Source organism: Prionailurus viverrinus, chromosome E1 (genome assembly GCF_022837055.1).
Source record: "Prionailurus viverrinus isolate Anna chromosome E1, UM_Priviv_1.0, whole genome shotgun sequence".
NCBI lineage: Eukaryota > Metazoa > Chordata > Mammalia > Carnivora > Felidae > Prionailurus > Prionailurus viverrinus.
Window position 1 is genome coordinate 1980478 of NC_062574.1, and position 26019 is coordinate 2006496.

Sequence of the window (26019 nt, forward strand, 5' to 3'; positions counted from 1 at the left end):
GGGTGAGAGAGAAGAGGAGCACACAGGGGAAGCCACAAGGAGAATGTTTTCCCAAAGCCATCAGCTTGGAAGGTGAGAGGGGTTGAATTTTGTGAGTTCTTATAACCAGCAGGGCTTGGAGACTGGAGTTTTAAAGGTTGGTGGGTTTGGCTGGGATAGAGCTACCGAAAAAGAGAATTACAGGCCAATGTCCCAGATGAACACGGATGCAAAAATTCTCAATAAAATAAAATAACAGACTGAATCCAACAATACATTAAAAAAAAAATCATTCACCACGATCAAGTGGGATTTATCCCCGGGTTGCCAGGGTGATTCAATATTCACAAATCAATTGATGTAATGTGATACACCACATTGAAAAAATAAAGGCTAAGAACCATAAGATTATCTCAACAGATGCAGAAAAAGCATTTGGCAAAGTACAGCATCCATTCATGATAAAAACCCTCAACAAAGTAGGTTTAGAGTGAACATACCTGAACATAATAAAGGCCATTTGTGGAAAACCCACAGCTAATATAAAAACTGAGAGCTTTCTCCCTAAGATCAGGAACAAGACAAGGATGTCCACTCTCACCACTGCTATTTAACACAGTACTAGAAGTCCTAGCCACAGCAATCAGACAAGAAAAAGAAATAAAAGACATCCAAATCAGCAGGGAAGAAGGACAAGTTTCACTATTTTCAGATGACATGATACTATATATAAGAAAGCTTAATGTTTTTAAGAAGAAAAAACTGCCTAAACCAGTCTACAGGTTCAATGCAACCCCTATCAAAATCTCAATGACATTTTCTTCAAGAAATGGAAAAACCCATCCTAAAATTCATATGGGAATTTCAAGGGATCCAGAATAGGAAAAGAGTCTTGAAAAACAACAAATTTGAACACTTCCTTACTTAAAAACTTACTATAAACCTACAGTAATCAAAGCACTGTGTTATTGGCATGAAGACAGACACACAGACAAACATAATGCAATAGAGAGCCTGAAATAAATGTTCACATAGAGTCAACTGATTTTCAATAAGGGTGCCAAGACCATTAAGTGGAGGGAGAGGAAAGTCTTTTCAACAAATGGTGCTGTCTAGGAAAACTGGATATCCACATGCAAAAGAATGAAGTTGGAACCTTACATTACACATATACAAAAACTAAATGGCTCAGAGACTTAAATTTAATATCTAAAACTATAAAAATTCTTAGAATAAAACCTAAAGGAAAATCTTCATGACCTTAGGTTCGGCTTCTTTTTTTAAATTATTTATTTATTTATTTATTTTTTGGCTTCTTTTTTTTTTTAAATATGACATTAGGGGCGCCTGGGTGGTTCAATCTTGATTTTGGCTTACAACCGTGAGATCAGGCCCCATGTTGGGATCTGTGCTGAGTGTGTAGCCTGCTTGGGATTCTCTCTCTCTCTCTCTCTCTCTCTCTCTCTCTCTTTCTCTCCCCCCTCTCTCTGCCCCTCCCCTGTTCTCTCACTCTCTTTCTCAAAATAAATAAGTAAACATTAAAAAATATGATATTAAATGTGTAGGGAACAAAAGAAAAATTAGGTAAAATGAATTACATCAAAATAAAAAAACTTTGGGAAATCAAAGGCCACTATCAAGAGTGAAAAGACACCCCGTGTAATCGGAGTAAATATTTGAAAATCATATATATGGTAAGAAATTAATATTCAGAATATATAAAGAATTCACACAAGCCCAAAACAACAATACAACCCAACTAAAAAACTGGCAAAGGACTGGAACAGATATTTCCCCAAAGAAGATCCCCAAAGAAGATCCCACTGCCTGCATGTACCACATGCCTGCATGTAAACTGTTTTTTATTTATCCATTCATCCACTAAAGGACATTTGGTTGTTTCCAAGTTTCAGCAAATATGAATAAAGCTGCTGTAAACATCCATGTGAAGGTTTTCGTGCTGACATAAGTTTATAATTAATTTGAGTTAAACACACACACACACACACACACACACACACGAATTGTAATTGCTACATCATATGGTAAGGATATGTTTAATTTTGTGACAATCTGCCAAACTACATTCCACAGTGGCCACACCATTTTGCATTCCTACCAGCAATAAATGGGAGTTACTGTTGCTTCACAGCCCTGCCAGCATTTGGTGGTGTTGGTATTTTGGATTTTGGCCGTTCTAACAGGTTTGCAGTGGTATATTGTTTTAATTTGCAGTTTCCTCATGACATGATAGTTTGGACACCTTTTCAAAAACTATCTGCCATCTGTGTATCTTCTTTGGTGAGGCACGTGTTCAAATCTTTTGCCAGGTTTTTAATTAGGCTGTTGGTCTTATTGTTGAGTTTTAAGGGTTTTTGTATATTTTGGATAACAGTCGTTTATTAGATATGGCTTTGCAAATATTTTCTCTCAGTCTGTGGCTCGTCTTCTAATTCTGTTGACAGTGTCTTGCATAACAGAAGGTTTTTATTGTAATGAAGTCTGGACTATCAATTATTTCTTTCATGGATAGTGCCTTTGGTGCTGTATCTAAAAAGTCACCGCCAAACCCAAAGTCATCTAGATTGTTTCTTATGTTATCTTCTAGGAGTTTTATGTATAATTTACCATAATTTAAAAAATAAAAAATATATAGGGCTTTTCAATTTCTATTTCTTCTTGTGTCAATTTTGGTAAGTTCTGTCTTTCAAAGAAGTTGTATATTTCATATAATTTATTAAATTTACTGCCATGAAGACATTGATGATATCTCACTATTTTTTTTTTAACGTTTTATTTATTTTTGAGACAGAGAGAGACACAGCATGAACGGGGAAGGGGCAGAGAGAGAGGGAGACACAGAATCGGAAGCAGGCTCCAGGCTCTGAGCCATCAGCCCAGAGCCCGATGCGGGGCTCGAACTCGCGGACCGCGAGATCGTGACCTGAGCTGAAGTCGGACGCTTAACCGACTGAGCCACCCAGGCGCCCCTCACTATTTTTAATGGTAGTATTATCTATCCCTCCACCAATACCACACTGTCTTGATTACTGTAGCTATAGAGTAAGGCTTGATATAGAATTATTCCTCCTACTGTATTCTTCCATGTCAAGATTAGTTTAGATACACTTGGGCCTGTGCTTTTCCCTATAAATTTTACAATAAGCTTGTCTACATTTACAAAACGCCTTACTAGGATTTTGATAAAAATTTTATTAAGCCTACTGGGGGAAACTGAAACGTTTTTACGATATTGAGTCTTCCAATCCATGAACATCATCCATATATGTCTCTATAATTTGCATCTTCTTTGACTTCTTTCATTGGAATTTTGTAATTTTGAGCATCCATAACCTGTACATATTTTGCTTATTGTATCCTTAAACATTTTGTTTTATTTTGAGTGATTATAAATGGTACTGTTTTTAATTTTGGCTTCCACATATTTATTGTTATATCAATATTGGTTTATTTTTGTGTGTTGATATTGTGTCATGACTATGGTGAACACACTTATTAATTTCAGGAGTTTTTCTTTTTTTTGTAGATTCCTTAGGATTTTCTACAGAAATAATCATGTCATCTGTGAGATAGTTTATTTCTTCATTTCCATTATGTACGTCTTTTATTTATTTTTCTTGCCTTATTGCAATGGTTAGAACTTTCAGTTCTATGTTGGATAAGAGCTATTATAGTGGATACGTTGGACCTAATCTAAAGGGAAGACAATTCAGTCTTTATCCACTAACTATGATGTCAACCGGGCTTTTTTGTAGATGCTCTTTATCAAGATGTGGTAATTCTCTTCTGCCTTCGTTTTGAATCAAGTTTTTTTAAAAAACATGTATTTATTTTTGAAAGACAGAGCGAGACAGAGCACAAATGGGGTAGGGGCAGAGAGAGGGGGGTACACAGAATCCAAAGCAAGCTCTAGGCTCCAAGCTGTCAGCACAGAGCCCGATGCAGGGCTTGAACCCACGGACTGCGAGATCATGACCTGAGCTGAAGTCGGCCATCCAACTGACTGAGCCACCCAGGTGCCCCTTGAATCAAATATTTTTATTTCACTTTCTTTTTAGCCTCTCTATCTCTTTCTCTTCCTCTGTCTTTCTGTGTGTTGCAATTTTTGATAGTTACATTATGGATTACAACATTCATCTCTGATTTACCGTAGTCTAAGACAAATTAGTACTTAGACCCTTTACTTAATAATACTAATATCTTAGAACACTTTATTTTTTTTTCAACGTTTTTTATTTATTTTTGGGACAGAGAGAGACAGAGCATGAACGGGGGAGGGGCAGAGAGAGAGACACAGAATCGGAAACAGGCTCCAGGCTCTGAGCCATCAACCCAGAGCCTGACGCAGGGCTCGAACTCACAGACCGTGAGATCGTGACCTGGCTGAAGTCGATGCTTAACCGACTGCGCCACCCAGGCGCCCCAATCTTAGAACACTTTAATTGCTCTCTCCTCTTGCATTATTTTCAAGCATTGTAATTCTAAATATATTTTAAATCCTATAATTATCAATATCATTTCTTGATATTGTCATTTATATTTATGCATTTATATTTGCCCACATAGCTAGTGTTTACATTTTCCTTCCTGTATTTCTGTGTTTTCTTCTAAGATCATTTTCCTTTTATAATTTTGTTTCCTTCATGAGACATTTGGTTCCTGCTAAGGACTTCCCTTTATAAATTCTCTTACTTTTGCCTTTATTCTTACTTCATTTTGTGGAGTATTCTCACCGAGTACAGAATTCTAGGTAAGAAGTTATTCCGTTGTAGACCTTGTCTTTTGCTTTCCATCGTTTCTAGTGAGAAGTTTGTTCTCAGTCTCGTTGCACCTCTGAAATCAATGTGTCTTTCTCTGGCATTTTTTAACATTTCCTCTTTCCTTTGGTTCTGAGTGGTTTATTATGTATGCAGACAGATATGATTTTCTTTTCATTTTACCTGTACTACATGTCTCTTGAACCCTTTATTTTATTAAAAAAATTTTTTTTTACATTTATTTATTTTTGAGAGACAGAGAGAGACAGAACACAAGTTGGGGGAGGGGCAGAGAGAGAAGGAGACACAGAATCCAAAGCAGGCTCCAGGCTCTGAGCCATCAGCACAGAGCTGATGCAGAGCTCGAACTCACAAACCGTGAGATCAGGACCTGAGCCGAAGTCGGATGCTTAACCAACTGAGCCACCCATGCGCCCCTCTCTTGAACCCTTTATAGTGTTTTTACATATGGTGGATTATCTCCCTCACCCTTTCCTACATAGTTCTAACATGTTCCCTTGCTCCCTAGTTCTTCATTGTTCCAAGTTCTATTCCATGTCAACAAACTTTCAAATTAGCCACTATTGAGTGAGCCACATGATCCAAAGACCAGGACCCCCTGGACACTATTCCTTCTCTGTATACCCACATTTCTGGCCTTTGCACCCCTTTTGCTGTCTGAGCTCTGGTCTCTGAGCCTCCGAGTCTTCTGATTTTACCCAGTGTCCCTGTCTCCTTAGAGTATCTCAGCTCAGCCATTTTTCCTCCAAGTGGATCTTCATATGTGTTGGTTCAGTGTGCTTCTGCCCACCTGGGCCAGGTAATATGTGTGTGTGCGGGGGGGAGGGGAGTTTCTCAGAACACAGAATAGGAGGATAGAATGCATGGGTCAGCAGCCTGGATCCCTGAGTGGTTCTCTGATTGCAGCTAGGCTTCTGGAAACTGCACTGTGCGAAAGCCCCCACCCACCTCCAATCATATGACCAAAACAGGATATTGTAGACTCTGCTCTGTCTCCACCAGGCCTGTATGGTTTAAAAGTTTAAGAAAAGCATAACATATAACCAAATATAATAAGATCAAGGGGCAATTGAAAAGAAAAATGAAAGCTCTAATAAGGACATGAGCAAAACAGTGTATAAAAAAGATAAATCTTAAAGTGTAGAGATCAAAGGACCAATCTGGAAATTACTGCTGTCATCTCAATGTGAGGCAATGAAAGCCTGGCCTGGGGAAAGGGCTGTGGGATGGCAAAGAACAGGAAAGATAAAGTCTGAATCCCTAAAACATTTTAAACATTTCATTTATCGATGCCCCACAGCTCTCCACAAATGTCTGCAGCTTTTAAATAAGGTTGACATAGTACAGTTAATAAGGTAGAAACAGGCACGTATGACCAATCGAAACCAACATGTTCCGCCAACCTTTTAGCTCCCAGTCACTGTCTCACCAAGCAGGAGGTGGAGTTTGAGCTCAGAACTCGCCCTCTCGGATGGGTAATAAGAGACAGCAGAGGTCACAGGCCCTGAGAATGTGTGCACTGGTCACTGAGAAGTTCTTCTGGAGAGGCTCTGTGAGGCAAAGACTGGAAGAACTTGAAGGCCGGTGACGTTTCGGGAGAGGAGGAGGGAATGTGGGAGACTGAAAGGTGAGTCTGTGGTTGTGAGCGTGGGCATGTTGAAGGCGGGGTAACAGTGGGACGCAGACAGGAAGAAATTAAGCAGACGTTTGGAAAAGGGGTCACTGAGGTCCAAAAAGGGCTCTGGAGGCTGAGAGTGGGTGGGACCGGCACTCCTAGGGCACACCTGCAGTGAGAGACTCCAGACAGAGGAGTGGAGCTTGGGAAGGAGAGGATAAGCTTACGGGACAAGGGACACAGGGGGGTTTCCCTGTGCCTCCCCTTTCCTTCAACGCTCTCTCTCTCTAATCTCCCCTTCCCCGCAAGCACCCTAACCTCCCTGACAGCACACTTTGAGGTTACTCGATCTGCCCAGGGGAACTGGCCGTTGCCTGCACACCTGTTAATGGTGACCCCACGTGGACCACACCCCCCTAACTTCCCATCAACAATCTCTCTCCCCCTTGACACCAGGCTCAAAACACCTGCAGGAATCCTGGGCGGATTTCTTCATGTTGACTCTTAGTTCTTCCCTCTTACTCCGTGGGTGCCCTTCACCACTCCAGGATGGGCGTTCCCCGGGTACCCCTTCCACTGCAGCTGGGAGACGCGGTGGCCACGGAACAGGAGGGAGGGCCGAGGGTTCTCTTTTGGCTAAAGCTCTAGGCTGGAGGCCACACCACTGGGTCTCCCCAGATCCCCTGACGACGGCCGGAAGCAGCCCCTGTTGTTCCGTCGCTGGCCCCCAGGTGGCTCTCCGTTTAAACCATGGGCAACAAACCCACAATTGAAATGTGTGGTCCCCCTGGCTCACCTGCAGATCGGGTGGGCCTCCTTTTCCACTCTTTGGGTTTGCTGGCATAAAAGCAATAATCCCAATTCCTTAAGTCGAGTACCGTCAGGTACGGATGAGGTTCAAACAGTGGGTGCTGTAAATTAGGGACTCCGAGGACGCTCCCTCTTTTCTGTCCTTGCCGCACAATTCTTACAATTTATTTTTTTAAACCTATGCTGTATGAGTAGTGCTTCTTTTATTCCTTCTTAATACAGTTTAGTTTTGCTCTCTTGTTTGTCTAAAATAAATAAGCAAAGCTTTGTTTGAGATTTGCTGGTCTCACTGGTTTTATTTTAAAATGTTTTCTATGTGTTCTTGTTTCTGTGTGTCCGACGGGATTAATTTTTGGTATTTGCTCCCTCCTGCTCTATGTTGAAATTGTGTACTTCTTTTTCGACTCTAAAAAAAAAAAAAAAAAAATTGAAGGGTGCCTGGGTGGCTCAGTGGGTTGAGCATTGGACTCTTGATCTCAGCTCAGATCTTGATCTCAGGGTCGTGAGTTCAAAGCCCACAGCCAGGCTCTATGCGTGGAGCCTACTTAAAAAAGTGTTTTGAATCCTTAAACCATAGCTGAAGTGGCAGTCAGCCTCAGGTAAGAATGGCTCCAGTAGACAAGTGGCTTATTTTTCTCATATAAGGTGTAGGTGTTCGGCTGTCCAAGGCTGATGTCCTTGGTGGCTTTTGTCTTCATGATCACAAATGGTTTCTGAATCTCCAGGCATCTTGTCCACATCCCAGGCATCTAGAAAGAGTATGGGAGAAAGAGGTTTGTTCTCATTTCCTTTGGGGGGCATTGATTCTGTCAAGCAACTCTCTTCTGATAACTCGTGTCTCTTATTGGCAACATCTTACTGCTGTGTAACTTGCAGAAAAGCACACAGATCATAAGTGCACAGGTCAGTGACTTATCACAGGGTGAACACACCCACGGGACTAGTCTTTTTTCAAGAAATAGAAACTTCCAGCATCCCAAAAGTCCCCTCTTGGCATCTTCTCCAATCGTGTCTCCAAAGGTAACTGTTAGTTTTGCTTTTAATACTATATATAGTCTTGTATTATTAGAAGCACACAGTATGTGTTCTTTTGGTCTGGCTGTTTTTTTGTTTTGTTTTGGTTTTTTTGCTTTTGTTTTGGCTCAACATTTGTGAGATTCACCTATGTTGCATTTAGCAATAATATATTTATTTTCATTGCTGTGTAGGTTTTGCCTGGGTGTTATACATTTTACCAGTATTTTAAAATAACAAACTCTTGCTTTTTAAATATTCCCTGTTTTGAGTTTGTTTCTATTTTATTAATTTCTTCCCATTACTATTTGCTCATTTCTACTTTCGTTGAGTTTACTTGCTATTATTTTTCTAACTTCACGAGGTGATGCTCAAAAGACTGCTATGAGCCTGGGCTTTTTTTTTTCTCTTTTCATTTAATGTTCTAAGTCTTCCTTTAAACGTGGTTCTAATTGCAGGTTTTGATACATACTTTAATTTACATTTAGTTAAAATACTTTTCTAATTTTCACTTCATTTCTTTATAGACCCATGGTTTTTTGATGGTTTTTTTTTTTTTGGCATAATGCTTCATTTCCATGTATTGGAGATTTTCTAATTATATTATTTGATTTCAAACAAGACAATTGTGGTCAGAAAAGTTACTCAGCGTCGTTTAAAATCCTTGAAGTTTACTGCGGTTTACTTTATGCCCTTATTTGATCAATTATGGGAAATGTTCTATGTGCACTTGGATATAATGTGTTTTAGGTCAAATTGGTTAATTATATCATTCAGATTTTCTATAACGTCATGGATTTTCTGTCTACTTATTGCGTCAGTTACTGAGATCGGTGTGATGTAATTTCTTTGTAAAACAGAGGACGTGTCTCTTTTTCATTATACTTATGCCAATTTTTGCATTACCTATTCTCAGACCATGTTGTTAGTTTGTACGAAGCAAATTTAGAATTACTGTATCTTCTTTTTAAAACACTTTTAAGTATTTATTTACTTCTGAGAGAGAGCGAGGGACAGAGTGGGAACGGGGGGAGGGACAGAGAGAGAGGGAGACACAGAATACGAGGCAGACTCCAGGCTCTGAGCCATCAGCACAGAGCCTGATGCGGGGCTCAAACCCACAAACTGTGAGATTGTGACCTGAGCCCAAGTTGTATTAAAGATAATAGCTTAACCGATTGAGCCACCCAGGTGCCCCTAGAATTACTACATCTTCCTGGTGGATCTTCAGATTAGGTCAGCCTTTTTACTGCTATTAATATTGTATTTTTCTTTTTTTTTTACTTTTGACATTTCCATATCTATAACCAGTCCCCTGTTGAAGATATTTGGGTTTCCTCTGAGTCCTCTGTGATTACACGGAGTGCTACAATTGATAGTTTTATGCTTACGTCATTTCTCATTTTTGTCCAGTACTTTGGGGATACCTACAAGTGGGATTTGGTTTCAAAAGACAAATTCAAGGATGATTTTGCTACATATTGCCACATTCCCATTTTGGCTACACATCAACATGCATGAGGGCCAACAGAGTGTTGCCAAGCTTTTGGATCTTTGCAAATCTGAGAGGAGAGAAATGATACCTTGGTGTAATTCTGATTCGCATTTCCCTTATTATGAGCAAGACTGAAAACCTTTTCCTATATCTAAAGGCTATTTAAATTTCTTTTTCTATAAACTCTCTGTGTGTATCTTTCACTCATTTTTTTTTCCTACGGGGTTACTGGTATTTTTCTTCTCAAATTTAAAAGCTCCATGTATATTAAAGATAATAGCCTGTTGTGGCAAAAGTTGTTAATTATTTCCCAGTTTACCACTTGTCTTTTTACTTCATTTGTGGGGTTTTTCTGTGTAACAGCTTCGTTTGCTTATTTTGTTTTGTATTTACAAAGTCAAGTTCATCTTCTTTTTTTACAGCTGCTGAGTTTTATTCGTGGTTACAAAAGTGTTCCCACTGCCAGGTTGTGAAAGAATTCACCCACACTTTCTATTACCACTTACGGGGGCGGGGGGTGTTGGTTACTGGGTTGTTCTTTTTTTTTTTTTCACATGTAGTTACTTGACTCATTTCGAAATTTCCCTACTTTATGGTTTGAAGAATGGTTCCAATTTTCCCTTTTTTCCATATGGTTATCCAAATGTCTCAAACATCACTTATTTAAAAGTCCTTTTCCACAACAAGGGTAGATGATATATATATATATATATATATATATATATATATACAATCTGTAGATATATATATAATCTGTATATATATATAAAATTTGTATATATAATCTGTATATATATATAATCTTATATATGTCTTATGCTTTTATATCTATTTCTATATTTGTACAATGTCTCATTGATTTATTACTCGTGCGCCAACACAATCTTGACGATGGAGACTTTACAATGTATTTAGTATTTGGGCTATGACTATGGTCCACTGCACTCCTTTCTCAGAGATTTTCTGGGTATTTTTGCTACTTAGTTCTTCCAAAAACAAGGTTATGACCAGTCTTTTAGGTGTACAACAAAATTAGCTGTACATATATTAGGACTGCATTACCTTTTAAAATTAACTTAAGGAGAATTAACATGGCGTTGAATCTTTCTGTTCATAAACGTGACCTGTGTTTCCACTTGGTCAAGCCTGACTTTTGTCTTTGGAAAGTATTTTGTAATTTTCTCACGTTGGTTTTGTAAATTTCTCGTTCAGTTTATCCCTAGTAATTTTTCTTTCTTTATTGGTATTGTAAGTGTGGTCTCTCATTGTTTTTTTTTTTTTCCTACTAGGTGTTGTTTTCTATATGAAGGCTTCTGATTTCTGTGTTTAATATCATATTTGGCTACTTTGCTAAATTTCCGTTTCATGTTTTGTTTTCCATTTACTTTATTCCCCCAGATATGTATGATATAATCTGCAAATAAAGATAAATTTACTTCTTCCTATCTTTAAATTTCTGTCACCCCTCTCCACCTGCCATGCTGGCTAATATCTCCAACACACTGTTAAATTATAATGAAGATAACGAACCGTTTTGGCTTCTCTATAACTAGTGGGAATGCCTCTATTTTTTCCCCAGTAAGAAAGATGTTGGCTTTGTATATATATTTTTTCCATGTTAAAGAAGTATCAACTCTTATGTGACTGATTTTTATTTCTTATTTTATGTATGTATGTATGTATGTATGTATGTATGCATTATGTATGCATGTGTGTGTGTGTGTGTGTGTGTGTGTGTGAGCAAAAAGGTGTTTTTATTAAAGCTCAGGGACAGGACCTGTAAGCAGAAAGAGCTGCCCCAGGACTGTGAGGAGTAGCCGATTATATAGTTGTCAGTTAGTCCGGGTCAGGGATAGTGTAAGTCTGAAGAATTGTGCATATTTAAAAAGCAAGGTCTCCAGGACCTAGGGAGGCTAGCTATGGTTAAGATAAGGTTGCTTTTTTGATTTTTAAGTCTGCTTTAACCTACCAGATTCTCAAAGAGGCATGCCTAAATTCTCCCACAGAGATTAAGGATTTACCCATTGATCCTTCCAGTTTTGTTAGTTTTTGCCTTGTATGTTTTGACTGTTGAGCCTATACAAGTTTATAATTGTTATATTATTTTGGTGATGGTTCTTCCGGGCATTACACAGTGTCCTTTTTTTTTAATCCTTATTAGTGCTACCTTGCCTTCTACTTTGCGTGATATTAAAATTGTTATAACAGGGGCACCTGGATGGCTCAGTCGGTTGAGCGTCCGACTTCGGCTCAGGTCGTGATTTCGTGGTTCACGAGTTGGAGCTCGGTATGGGGCTCTGTGCTGACAGCTCAGAGCCTGGAGCCTGCTTCAGATTCTGTGTCTCTCTCTCTCTCTCTGCCCCTCCCCTGCTTGCGCTGTCTCTCAAAAAATGCAAAAATAAAAATAAAACGTTAAAATGGTTATACCACACACTTTTGGGTTAGTTTTTACAGGACATATCTTTCACCATCCTTTTTTTTTTCCAGCACTGCAGTGTAGTGTCGTTCCAGAAGTCTCTTCTAAATAGCATATACATAGATTTTATTTTTATCATCCAATGGGACATCTCTAACTTTTTGCAGGTAATTTTGTATGTTATTGGAAAAATTGATACATTTAGACTTATTTCTCCATCTTCTAATGAGTATAATGCTTTGCCACCTTTTATTTGCTTTTTATTCTGTTTTCTGCTTAATTTGCCATGTTTTTAGAGTACCCTCCCCCCCCCTTTTTTCCTGAATTAGAAACCATCAGTTGCATTTCTCTTTGTTCATGTATTTACATTGACTTTTTTTTTATTTTTTTTTCAACGTTTTTTATTTATTTTTGGGACAGAGAGAGACAGAGCATGAATGGGGGAGGGGCAGAGAGAGAGAGACACAGAATCGGAAACAGGCTCCAGGTTCCGAGCCATCAGCCCAGAGCCCGACGCGGGGCTCGAACTCACGGACCGCGAGATCGTGACCTGGCTGAAGTCAGACGCTTAACTGACTGCGCCACCCAGGCGCCCCTACATTGACTTTTTAAAAAGTTTTATTTATTTTGAGAGAGATCATGTGCGTGTGTGCGGAAACGTGTGTGCAAGCAGGGGAAGAGCAGAGAGAGAGAGAGAGAGAGAGAGAGAGAATCCCAAGCAGGCTCCGTGCTATGACAGCAGAGCCCTACACAGGGCTCTACCTCATGGCCCTGAGATCACGACCTGAGCTGAAAGCAAGAGTTGGACACTTAACCGCCTGAGCCACCCGGGCGCCCCTACACTGACATTTTTCATCAAAAATCGAACTGTAAGTTTTCCTATAAAACTAAAAGCATTCAAAATAGACATAAATTCTCTCAGCAAACCAGAAAACAACTTTTGACTAAGTCGGAAGTTTTAAGTCCCAAGTCTGTTAAAATAGGAAAAAAATGGTTATTATGATTGTTTCCTTCCAATCAATAGTTAAGCAAATCCTTTAAGTGAATAAATTAATTACACTGGACAACATATGTATATCTTTTGGTGCTCCTGGCGTTTCATGCTCTCTCTCTCTCTCTCTCTCTCTCTCTCTCTCGAAAAAGAAAAAAAGCCTCCTTTCTTACTGAAATGTCTTTTCCTCTTCTCCATCTTATATATGTCCCTTAAAACTCACCAGAGGACTGTCTCCTTCCCCTGGGTCCTAACTGCCCTCACTTGCAACCTCATGTAATACGCTGTTTCACTGGCTGTCTCTGCATGGTTCGCCCCCTCGGACAACAGGCTCCCAGGGGAGGGGTTCAGGGGATGCTCACCGCTGTGTTCCCGTTACCAAACATTCATTCGTGCATTCAGAAAGTCATTCAACAGACAGTAATTAACTGTGCACAGGGGACAGTGCAAAGCAGGGGGCCGCGGGGTGCTCTTCTCCAGTTCCCGGAGGCACGTCACGAAGCGGGGATGGTCGAGGACCAAGCGTATCACGTTTCCCGACCTTTCCTCTCCTAAGCGTCCCGCATTCAGGAGCTGATGCCGTCATATACCCAGGTGTCCCAGCTGAGAATCGGGGGGTCGTACTGGAGCAGTCCGCCCCCCTCTCTCTCCTCCTCTGCCTCCCCCTCGTCGCGCTCTCCTCTCTCCCCCTAAGACCACCAGCTGAGTCAGAAAGTCGTGCTGGTTCCACTTCCTTAGCATCTCCGTCACACTCCCCCGCCCGTATCTCTGCTGCCCTTCTTTCTCTGAGCTCACCAGCACTCCGGGGTCTCCTCGGAGGCCTCCCGTTTTCTTTGCAACCACACCCCTCGTCCCCTCCCGGCCCAGGCTCACGAATTCCCGTGAAGTTTCACCAGCTCACGGCAACCCTTGCTGCCTCTTTGCCTGCGACGCCCGCCCTCTCCCTGGCTGTCCTCCGTCCCCGCCAACCTACCAGGAGCCTGCTCCGATATCCAGACTCAGAAGCCTTTCTGTTCCCCCTGCTCTATGCCCCTCGGTGCCGTAAGCAGAGCTATTTCTTCATACACACACCGCCGCGTGTACTTTTTGGTTCTTGTGTCCCCCACTAGACTAGTCCCCTCTACGGGGCAACATGTCTGTATCCTCAGAGGCTGGAGGCTGCTTCAGAGTCTGCGTCTCCCTCTCTATCTGCCCCTGCCCCACCCATACTCTGCCTCTCTCAAAAATAAACATTAAAGAAAAATTTTTTTAAGAACAGTATGCTTAGTTTGGTCTCTCTCACATGCATTCATTTCGCTTGTTTGTGCATAAAGAAACTCTAAAAGAATATACAAGAAACGAATATCATGGTCTCCAGGAAGGGGTGTGTGTGTGGGGGGGGGGATTAAAACAACAGTGACGGGAAGAAGAGTTTTCATTCCACACCCTGCTACTCATTCTAAACATGGAAGGGGAACTAGTACATTTCTAAATCCTTGGAGATGGCATGCATTGGTACCATAATATGGGAGCAGTGTGTCTGTCAGTATCTAGAAACATAATAAGTATACACGACCTTTCCCCCCACTAATTCTCCTCCTGGAAATTTACTTCCCAGAAAGAATTTACTTTATTTGCAAAATGATTTTTTTTTTTTAACCACGAGAAAGAATTCCTCCTGAATGTAAAATTCGTAATGGTTGGACCAATCGTTATACTCTACTGAATGGAACAGACGGATGAGAACAACAGGTATGGAAACCACGCTTCCCGATATCATCCTCCCATCCAAGACTCTGGGGCTGGGGCACAGGAAATGCAAGATGGGCCCGGAGCATCTCATAGTGGGAGAAGAAAAGAAGTGCTTAAAAACTAAAAGTAAGTAAAAGGCTGGGGCATGTCCCGGGGAACACGGGAGCCAACCTCGAAGAGGCCACCAATGGCCAGAGCTACGACAATTTCGGCAACAAAGTAAACGATGAAGGGTTAGATTGTAACCCGAAGCGTAAGATAAGAATACTTACTGATATAAATAAGTGATTCCGTAAAGACATAGCTGAGGAGAAGAAACAAACGTTGCTTACAGGACGCCAAATAATTTATGAAGAGACTACCCTCTCCACGAAAAGGAGCATTATTTCCTTCACCTCTTCTTGAGTATGGGCTGGACCTAGTGACTGATGTCCGCAGAACAGAGTCAGGAAAGGGGAAACAGTAACCTTACAGTGGAGAAACCTGGCTAGGGCTGCCTTACCCGAGTGACCAAGGGCACATCACCAGTAATATCACACGGACATCACGTATCCTCTGATATGATGGGATGAGAAGGGTACGTCACCTCTGTGGTGGCCTTTCCAAAAACATATAACCCCATTCTAATCATGAGGACATATCAGACAAACCCACTTTAAGAGACATTCTACAAATACTTCAAACCAGGGCTCCCTCAAACTCTCAAGGTCACGACAAATAAGGAACCGCTAAGAAGCTGTCACAGGGACTAAGGAGTCATAACAAGAACATTCGAGGGGCGCCTGGGTGGCGCAGTCGGTTAAGCATCCGACTTCAGCCAGGTCACGATCTCGCGGTCCAGGAGTTCGAGCCCCGCGTCAGGCTCTGGGCTGATGGCTCAGAGCCTGGAGGCTGTTTCCGATTCTGTGTCTCCCTCTCTCTCTGCCCCTCCCCTGTTCATGCTCTGTCTCTCTCTGTCCCAAAAATAAATAAACGTTGGAAAAAAAAAAACAAAACAACAAAAAACAAAAAACAAAAAAAAAACCCAAAGAACATTCGATGTGGTTGTCCCGGGCTGGATCGTGAATTTACAAAGGATATATAAATGGGAAAAACTGGTAAACATCCGCACAAGTTCTGGAGCTTGGCTAATCGTAAGGTACCAACGGCCATTTCTCGGTTCTGACTCGAGGACACAGCGATGTAAGAAGATACGATGTTGGGAACACGTCGGGTGGGGGGCGTGCGCAAACCCTCTCGACTGCCTCTGCAAATTCTCCGCAATCAAAATAGATTCCGCACTGCAAAGTTTATCAAGAAGACTCTTGGCGACGCGGAAAAAGCTCACGATGCAATATTAAATGGAAGGGGATGACGGAGACGTATCTGCCCCGGGGGAAAAGGGAAGAGAAATGCAAAGACGAGAGAAAGTGGAAGTTGGCTCCCTCCTGCCCGTCCCACCTGCTCTCGGCCCCACACTTCCAACTTTGCTGACACAGCCATCCAAACACTCCTAGGAGTGTCTGCCCTTTCCCGTCCTGCCAGCCCCCCCCCCACACCCCCCTCCGCCATGATTGAAGCTTTGTCACCACCCCTGTTGGTATGGCTCCTTCCCTTTGTGCTGAATTCTCTCTGCCTCTGGGTATTCTTCACCCAAGCCACTTTGACTTTGCTCTAGGACAGGTCACGCCCTCCTTCCTAAGAGCGGGACAACACGGCTTGGCCCCTGCCTGCTTGCCAGCAGAAACGAAGACTTTAACTTGATTTGGTTTTCCTTGCAAACTTCTATGGCTGCTGTGTTCAAAGGCTTGCGAAGCAGCACAGCAGGTGCGAATACAATCGCTCAGGGCCGTGTAGGTCCGCTAAGGGCTGGATGCCCGTCCGGGTGGATCCCTTTCCCACCCTCCCACTTCCCAAGGCCTGTGCACCTGCATAAGTGAGTCCCAGGCTGGTCGCCTTGAGCCCCGGGAATCCCAAAATGAGACCATGAGGAGGCAGCAGTGAGACCAAGGCCCATCAGATCATCAGCTCATGGGGGGGGGGGGGGGTAGATTCCTGGATCTCCGTGCACCTGCGTGTGGAGAGGAACACCGTGCCTTAGGCCAGGACCCCTCTTTACCCTTCTTTCAAAGTCCCTGACGGCAGATCAGGTCTCCCCGAACGTGCCAGCTCACTGGTTCCCTCCCCAGCAAGCGCGGTCCTGAAAAGTCTATGTCTCACTTCTCCTTGTGAAACTTTCTCCAGCTCTAGAGATGCAGGATGTAGGAGAGACAGGATAGAAGATGGAGGGGACATTCCCGACCCCAGACATCAAGGCCAGACCGGCAGTGTGGATAAGCAAACTGGCACAACCAGACAAGGGGATACCGTTCGGTGCTAAACCTGAACAATGTCACGAAGGCACGAAAAGACATGAAGAACCGTACCCGCGTGTTACTAAGAGAAAGAAGCCAGTCTCCAGGCTGCACACCGAAGGACGCCACCCATACGACATTCTGGGGAAGGCGACGCTCTGGAGAAATGAAAACATCAGTGGGTGCCCGGGGCTGGGGGGCGCAGGGATGAACAAGTAGCACACAGACGACTCCCAGGGCAGTGAAAATACTCTGCATGCTACCGTGATGGTGGACACATGTCATTACACATTTGCTCACACCCATAGAGCGTACTATACCAAGGGTGAGCCGGAATGTGATTCGCGGGCTTTGGCACTAGCTGGGGACGCTCGCAGGACAGGCCCAGCACTCAGGTCCTGGACTCTGCCTCTCCTTCTGGACCAGTTTGCTCAAATTTTCCTGATGCGTCAGGAGGATGTCATTAGAGCGGGGCAACTTCCATGAAACCTCTCTCAAAAAGTAGATGTGGGGCGCCTGGGTGGCTCAGTCGGTTGAGCGTCCGACTTCAGCCCAGGTCATGATCTCACGTCCGTGAGTTCAAGCCCCGTGTCGGGCTCTGTGCTGACAGCTCGGAGCCTGGAGCCTGTTTCAGATTCTGTGTCTCCCTCTCTCTCTGACCCTCCCGCATTCATGCTCTGTCTCTCTCTGTCTCAAAAATAAACAAATGTTAAAAAAAAATTTAAAAAAAAAAAAAAAAAAAAAAAAAAGTAGATGTGGTCCTAGTGAGACATTCACTCGGGATCAAAGTTGGGAGGAGGTAAAGGCAGTAGAACAACGAATGAATCAAGAGACCTCGGCCAGGAACCACACCAGCACCTTCCAAGCCTTCCAGCCTACGGACTGCGCAGCCCGGATCACGTTGTCCCCGTCTGTCCGCGGAGGAGGAAACCCCCAGGGGCCAGGATGCTTCTTCAACACACATCCTTTGCTCCGTGTGGGCGGGAAAGACACTCAGGTGTAACTCTGACGGGATACTTTCCTCTACATTCGTAAACTCGTAACAACGTTAGATGCGCACTACCGAGAGGTCATCGTAACTAATTCGTGGTAAAATGTCAACTTGTTTCACTCGCTGACCCTATGCTTCCCTCAGGCAACATTATTACCGATCTTATCCTTCCTACACACAGCACCTTGGGCGTCCAGCGAATACACTCGAGAGAGCAGTGCTTAGACCACGGCAAAACTCAGGGCTCGGCAGGTAGTAGCAGGTTGAAGTCAAAAGCCTGTTGCAATGAGCCGTGGATGGTCATTGCAACAGTCAAGCATCTAGGAAAGTGTCTTTTGATTCTTCCAGACTCCTTGCACCAGACTGCACAGGATTAGATGAAAGGCAGAAGCAGGCTTGTCTTGGCTTCTTACTTGCCAAGCGAATTTTCTCTGCCAGGCTCTCCTGTGAGAACTGCTTGTTGACTGGTCCAGCCCGGCCCTACCTGACGAACCCTGTGATTCTATTTACTTATTTTTTGCTCTTCTCATTTCCAATAGTTCATTTGATTTCCAATGGTTCCTGTCTTCGTTCATGCGGTTTTATTTTATTTTTATTTTTTTATTAAAAATTTTTTTTAATGTTTATTTTTGAGAGAGAGAGAATGTGAGTGGGGGAGGAGCAGAGAGAGAGAGGGAGACACAGATCTGAAGCAGGCTCCAGGCTCCGAGCTGCCAGCACGGAGCCCGACGCGGGGCTCGAACTCACGGACTGCGAGATCATGACCTGAGCCGAAGTCGGACGCTTAACCGACTGAGCCACCCAGGCGCTCCATGCAATTTTATCTTATTTTAGCCTTGGGTCCTATTTAATCTTTCCACTGCCGTTTCTTGTGCCTTTCTACTCATTTTCTCATGTGTCGAACCCACAACTTAGCTATTGTACTATCCCTATGAATCCTTCCGCCTCTCAGTTAATACATCTTCCAAAACCCCTCAGGTTATTTGATTAAGTAGTAAAACATGGAAACACGCCTCCAATACTTACAAACGATCGCACAAGTCACCTGTTAAACGTAAATACACCCATATGAGCCAGCGAGGTTTTCTCCTCGTCGCTACAGACTTGTTCCTTTGTGGGCCCGGGGGGTCGTAGGGTAATCTCCCTCCACAATTGAGCCATTTGCCCCTTTTAGGATTCCAGCACCAGCTTTTTAAAATTATTAAAGTGTATTATGAACTACATCACATAAACAGAAGAGTATAAGCATTTTGTATAAATCTCACAAGAGAAATTTCTTGCTACTCTTCTAGATCTTATACTGACTCTCTTATTTTTTTTATTTATGTTTATTTAAAAAAATTTTTTAACGTTTATTTTATTTTTGAGACAGAGAGAGACAGAGCATGAACGGGGGAGGGGCAGAGAGAGAGGGAGATACAGAATAGGAAGCAGCCTCCAGGCTCTGAGCCATCAGTCCAGAGCCCGACGCGGGGTTCAAACTTGCGGACCGTGAGACTGTGACCTGAGCTGAAGTCGGACGCTTAACCGACTGAGCCACCCAGGCGCCCCTGTTTATTTATTTTTGAGAGAGAGAGACAGAGCACGAGCGGGGAAGGGGCAGAGAGAGAGGGAGATGCAGAATCCGAAGCAGGCTCCAGGCTCTGAGCTGTCCGCACAGAGCTCGAACCCAGGAACCAGGAGATCATGACCTGAGCCGAAGCCAGATGCTTAACTGACTGAGCCACCCAGGGGTCCCTAAATTTTTTTAAATGTTTATTTATTTTTGAGAGAGAGAGAGAACACCTGCAAGCAGGGAAGAGGCAGAGGGAGAGAGGGAGAGAGAGAATCCGAAGCAGGCTCCTTGCTGTCAGTGCAGAGCCGGACTCGAGGCTCAAACTCACAGACCACGAGATCTTGACCTGAGCCAAGTTCGACGCCCAACCAACTGAGCCACCCAGCCACCCCGAATTATCATTTTTTATTTAAAAGACTTGGGGAGTCAGGAAGAGAAAGACAAATGCTGCTTGCTATCACCTATATGTGAAATTAAAAAAAATATTTTTTTTAAAGTCAAATTCACAGAAACAGAGGAGAATGGTGGATGCCAGCGGCTGGGGGTTGGGACAAGAGGGGAGAGGTCGGTAACGGGTACACGCTTTTGGTTATAACATGAGTAAGGGCTGAAGACCTGACAGAGAACGTGGTGACTAGAGTTGACCATACTGAATTGTGTCACTGAAATCTGCTAAGAGAGTAGAACTTAAGTGTTTGTACTAAGAACGAATAAATAAATAAAGGTAAGTATGTGAGGTGATGGATGTGTTCATCAACCCAATTGCAGAAAATCTTTCACAGTGTGTGTATATAAAATCATCACGGGTGCTTTAAATACATCACAAGTATGCGGCTCCTGGGGGGCTCGCCCAGTTAAGGGTCCGACTCTTGGTTTTGGCTCAGGTCATGATCTCATGGTTTCATGAGTTCAAGCCCCACATCAGGCTCTGTGCTGGCGGCATGGAGCCTGCTTGGGATCCTCTCTCCCTCTCTCTCTCTGCCCCTCCCCCACTCGCACTGTCTCTCTCTCTCTCTCTCTCTCTCTCTCTCTCTCTCTCCCTCTCTCAAATAAAATTTTAAGAAATTTAAATTTTTTTTTCAACGTTTATTTATTTTTGGGACAGAGAGAGACAGAGCATGAACGGGGGAGGGGCAGAGAGAGAGGGAGACACAGAATCGGAAACAGGCTCCAGGCTCTGAGCCATCAGCCCAGAGCCCGACGCGGGGCTCGAACTCCCGGACCGCGAGATCGTGACCTGGCTGAAGTCGGACGCTTAACCGACTGCGCCACCCAGGCGCCCCAAGAAATTTAAATATATCATAATTTTATTTGTTAATTATACCTCAGTAAAACTGGAGAAAAAGATTCAGGGACCAAGTGATTTCTTGGGGATTAGTGGCTTCCATATTTTCTGACGGATCTTGTTACACACAACGTGTTGACCGTTCTCGTTCACTTGTTTCCCAAATGTGGCATGCTGGCAATTTTTTTCTCCATGCCCAAACAATCCATTTCCATCATAGAAAATGTAGGTTATTTGGGGTAAACACAAAAAGAAGAAGAAATACTATAAAATTCATCCAAAATTCTACCACCCGGAGATGTTGCCTTTGCCTACGCAGGAAGGGGGCTACTGTGCTCACTCCTCCTTCTAAAGGACTCTCCCCTCTTGGGGCCCCTACTGCTAATGCTGCCGTAGCTGATTCCATGCAACCCCATTCCACACGTCACTCAGATTAGACCAAGGATGAGCACCCTATCGGCATTAGTCAGGGTTTAGTCAGGAAAACAGACACCACCCTGGGCCCTTCGCTCCAAATAAAGAAAATTGGTTACGCAGGAAGTGGAAAAGTTGAGCGGCCAACCACAGGATGGTGGGGTTACAAGCGGCCGGAAGACACTGCCTCCCCAGGGCTGAAGGGGCAGCATGAGAGGGGGGTTTTATCGGAGCACAGAAGTTGGGGCCAGCCAGGAGCCAGAACCAAGGAGGAGGATGTCCGGGGAGCCTGAACCGCGTGGGAGGGTCTGTTTGGAGGGAGCAGGAGACTCACAGGAGTAGCCACAGAGACCTCACAGGAACACAGAAACAGGAGAAAGATCCCAGTCTTTCCCTTTCTCCTACTCTCCAGTCATCCGCCATTGCCTTCTCTTGGCCAAACTCACCCACAGGTCTCAGGACTAAGGAACCTGGGATAGGACGGGGGAGGGCAGTGGGGAAAGGGACAGTGGGAGTGAGCACAGCTAGACGATGATCCAGCAACTGTCAAAAGTAGCCAGTCAACTGGCTGGCCACACATCACCTGTTCCTACCACAGAGAGTTAAGCTGGATCTAGCCATGAGGAAATAATTATGCAAATCCAAAGTCGAAAGACGCTGTGCAAACAACTGGCCTAGGCTTTCCAAAAAAGTCAAGGTCATAAAAGATGAAAGATAGCCAGGAAACTTGTCTAAATAAAAGTACATTGAGGAGACACGTGTGGAGACATAATTTCTACGTGTCATCATAGTTTCAATAAGGGATTAAAAAATCATACATAAAAGACGTCACTGGGGCAACCGCGGAAATATGAATGTGGGTAGCACGTTAGGTTACAATCGTATGTAACTGTTAAATCTCGTGAGTGTGATCATTTGACTGTGGTTATGTAAGAGAATGCCTTGTTCTTAGGAGATATATGCTAAAACATTCCAGGGTAAAATGTCATGATGTCTCCAACCAACTCCATACACATACTCATAGAAAGAGAAAGTATGATCAAGCAAATGTGGTAAATGTTAAGATTGGTGAATCCAGGTGCAGGGCGTATAGCCATTCAGTGTATTATTCTTGCCACTATTCTGAAGACTTAATGTTTTTCAAACTAAAACTTGAGGACAAAAATAGGTTGGCCTCTGACGTTTGACCACTCACATGGAACAAAAAGATGAACCGAACCAAGCAGTTCTTAGGCATTTGAGCCCCAAAACACAAAAAGTATTTGCTAGTTAGCAGGAAAGTTGGAGGTGACAGGAAATCATGAGTGAAGTTAAGGCAATAGCAAATGAAAATTATACGCGATCCAAAATTCTGGGGTAGGGGAAAAGATACGGCAAATTGTTTGCAAAAACAGCTGCCAAGTACTCTTCCCATCTTTGGGAGAACATGCCGCTCCTCCCATCAAGAGGTGAAATCTGTTTCTCCTCCTCACCAAATGGACTTGCTTAGAACAAAATGCAGTGGCGGTGACATGGTACCAGTTCTAGACCTAGTGCTTAAGGGGCCTGACAGCTCCTGATCTGCCTCTCTTGGAGCCCTGAGCCACCATGTAAAGGAGCCTTGCTGCAAAGATTGACCTGGCCAACCCCTAGCTCTTCTGGACACCTTAGCTGAGGAGCCAGACATGTGAGTGAAGCTATCCACCTCCTCCAGCCCCAGTCACGCTGGCCCATCAACACTTCATGGAGCAGAGATGAGCCATTCCTGCCAATCCCTTCCCCAATTACAGCATCATGAGCCAATAAATAAATGGTGATTGTCGTTTTAAACCAATGAATTTTGGGGAGGTTTACTATACGGCCAATAGGAAACGCAGCAGACAGAGACCCAGAGATGCCTCTAGGGAGAGTCAAAACCTGCCTGAGTTTTATCGTTCCAGTCCATTCCACATGTTGGCTCAAAACAACCCCTTTCCTTTCTTGAGTTGAATTGAACAAGTCTGTTCCTTGCAACAAAGAGGCCAGATGCAAATGTTTTTCCCTGTCCTTTCATTTTCCAACGATTCTGGATGAACATCTCTTATTTCTGCTTTCCACGTTCCTTTCCCCTTTTATTGAGTAACAGCACCTGGTTTTTAAATGGTTTGTTGTGACGTGCACCATGCAAATAGAAGAGGAAGTAAAATCACTTGTGCCATTTAAATATAATGATAGGGTAGACAGTCCTCAGGCCAGTTGGAGATACAAAGAATGGCCAGTCCTTCCAGAGCTCTGTTTACTCCTCCTCAAATAGTAAGTAGTCTCTTCTCTACCCCCAGCAGTAACCACTGTGATGGCTTTCGTGTTGACCATTCCCATTTGCCCTCTTTAGCCTTCCACCTACACACGCATCCCTAAATATTGCTAAGTTTTGAAAATCGGAGCAGCGAGCTGCAATCTGGGACTATAAGGAGAGGCTAAAACCACCACTGCTGGAGGAAGGCTGGGGGGAGAAGCGAAACTGAACAGTCTCCAGGCCGTTGTCTGACTTCGGCTTCCCTGAGCATTTACAAAAGCCTTTGATGGGAAAATCACTGAGTAAGGGATGAGTAACCTTGGGCATCAGGCTCAGCACAGCTGAGACGTGTGGCAGCACCATGGCGTGGACCAGGTTTTAGGTATTTGGCCAGAGGGAGAGGCCGTTCTGTCTTTTCTGGTCGCCACGACCTCCCCTCCAGCATTTCTAGATGATACATGCAGCGCGTCAGGCAGCGGGGCACGCGGGAATGAGTAGGAACGTCACCAACATGTGGTCAAAATAAGGCGAGCACGGAGAAACCCTCGGGCTGGACTCTCTGGGCATTTCACCCTTGGTTTAAGGTTAGCGTGAAGGTAACAGGGTAAAAATGGCGGCAGCCCTGGCTAGGTCTTTGCAGTCACGGTGCTTCAATCGGAACCGTTTCCTTCCGCATCTAGTGCATGGCTGCCCCCTGGACTCTCCCATCACCCTCACCCTGAGGATCCCCTCCACCTCTCCTCTGGGTCAGATTCCTATGTGAGCAGTCCCATGCCTTCCTCTTTCTTGGCTTCTCTTAAAGCCAAATCTGATCGCTCATCCTTTATATATGATTTTTATGTTTCTCTCCCTTCTCTCTCTCTCTCTCTCTCTCTCTCTCTCTGATTCTAAGATCTCTTTGTCCGGTGTTTCAAAATCTCATGATGATGTGTCTTGGTGGGTCTCTTTTCGTCCTTTTTTATGGGCATTTGAAAGACCCTTTCAATCTGGAACCTCAAGTCCTTCAGTTCCGGGAAATGCTTCTTTATTGTTTTACTGATGGCTGCCTCCCCTAAATGTTCTCTGTTCTCCCTTTCTAGAACTCGGTTATTCAGATATTGAACCTCCCAGGCTTATCTTTTCTCTATTTTCCATCCCTTTGTCTTCTTCAGGAGTTTCCTCAAATTGATCTTCCAACCCTTACAGTACTTTTTCGGTCTGTGCTCCTGCTTTAACCTTTAAGGGCTCTTTTTTAATTCTCTTCAAGGGATGATCACATCATCCCCCTTCTTATAACAAGAGTGCAACATATCCTTTTGCCTTTATGAGTGCATTAGTGATGGTCTTACAGAGTTTTCATAGGCCTGTATTCTGTGGGGTTCTTTTGTTTTGTTTTCGTTTGTTTTTGTTTTGGGCTCTGTCTCCAATGTCAGAAGGAGCATCTGATGCTTCTTGGGGGGGAACCGCCGAATCCCACAGTCTCAATCCACATGAGTGGGTTCACCACTTGCGAATTCTTTCGTTTTGTGTAATATAGTTAACCTGCCTGAGCCTTAGTTTCTTCATCTGTAAAAGGAGAATAGAATCCATTTCAGTCGGGTTGTCAAGAGGAGTGACTGAAGGGGCGCCTGGGTGGCGCAGTCGGTTAAGCGTCCGACTTCAGCCAGGTCACGATCTCGCGGTCCTTGAGTTCGAGCCCCACGTCGGGCTCTGGGCTGATGGCTCAGAGCCTGGAGCCTGCTTCCGATTCTGTGTCTCCCTCTCTCTCTGCCCCTCCCCCGTTCATGCTCTGTCTCTCTCTGTCCCAAAAATAAATAAAAAACGTTGAAAAAAAAATTTTAAGAGGAGTGACTGAAATCAAATCAAGGACACGGGCTGTGAGTCTTTTTCAGATGTGGGGGGACAAAACTGCCCAGGGTGACACATCTACCATAGAACTCGAACTCCGACTCCTCAGGCGACATGTAATTAGTACTCGATGAATTTTAGCTGCTATCATTATTACATAGTTCACGTGCGCCCCACACCATCTCTCAGCTGAAGAGAAGGCTCCGTGGCCCAGGCCTGGCCAAAGAGACTCAGCACTGGGATTTGGGCCGGAATGATTTGGAAGGAAAGACTCTCCTTTCTTTCCCCCCTAGGTTGTTCGGTTAGTCAAACACGATCCCAGAGCTGCCGGTAGGCCCTCTGTGATGGTTAATTTTACGTGTCAACTTGACTGTGCCACAAGATGTGCTGGTTAAACATAATTTCTGGGTGTGTCTGCGAGGGTGTTTCCAGAAGAGATCAGCATTTGAATGGGCGGATTGAGCAAAGCAGATGGTCCTCCCCAGTGCGGATGGACCTCACCCAATCTGC

General features: G+C 43.8%; 1 long non-coding RNA gene across 2 annotated transcripts in view; it reads right to left on the bottom strand.

The window, feature by feature from the left end:
* The window catches only part of LOC125151266 (uncharacterized), an 86394-nt gene that overhangs the window by 11198 nt on the left and 49177 nt on the right, over positions 1 to 26019 (bottom strand). For both annotated transcript variants that reach the window (XR_007146705.1, XR_007146704.1), the window contains exon 3: positions 7190 to 7952. This is a non-coding gene — a long non-coding RNA (uncharacterized LOC125151266). The remainder of the gene's footprint in view (positions 1 to 7189; positions 7953 to 26019) is intronic.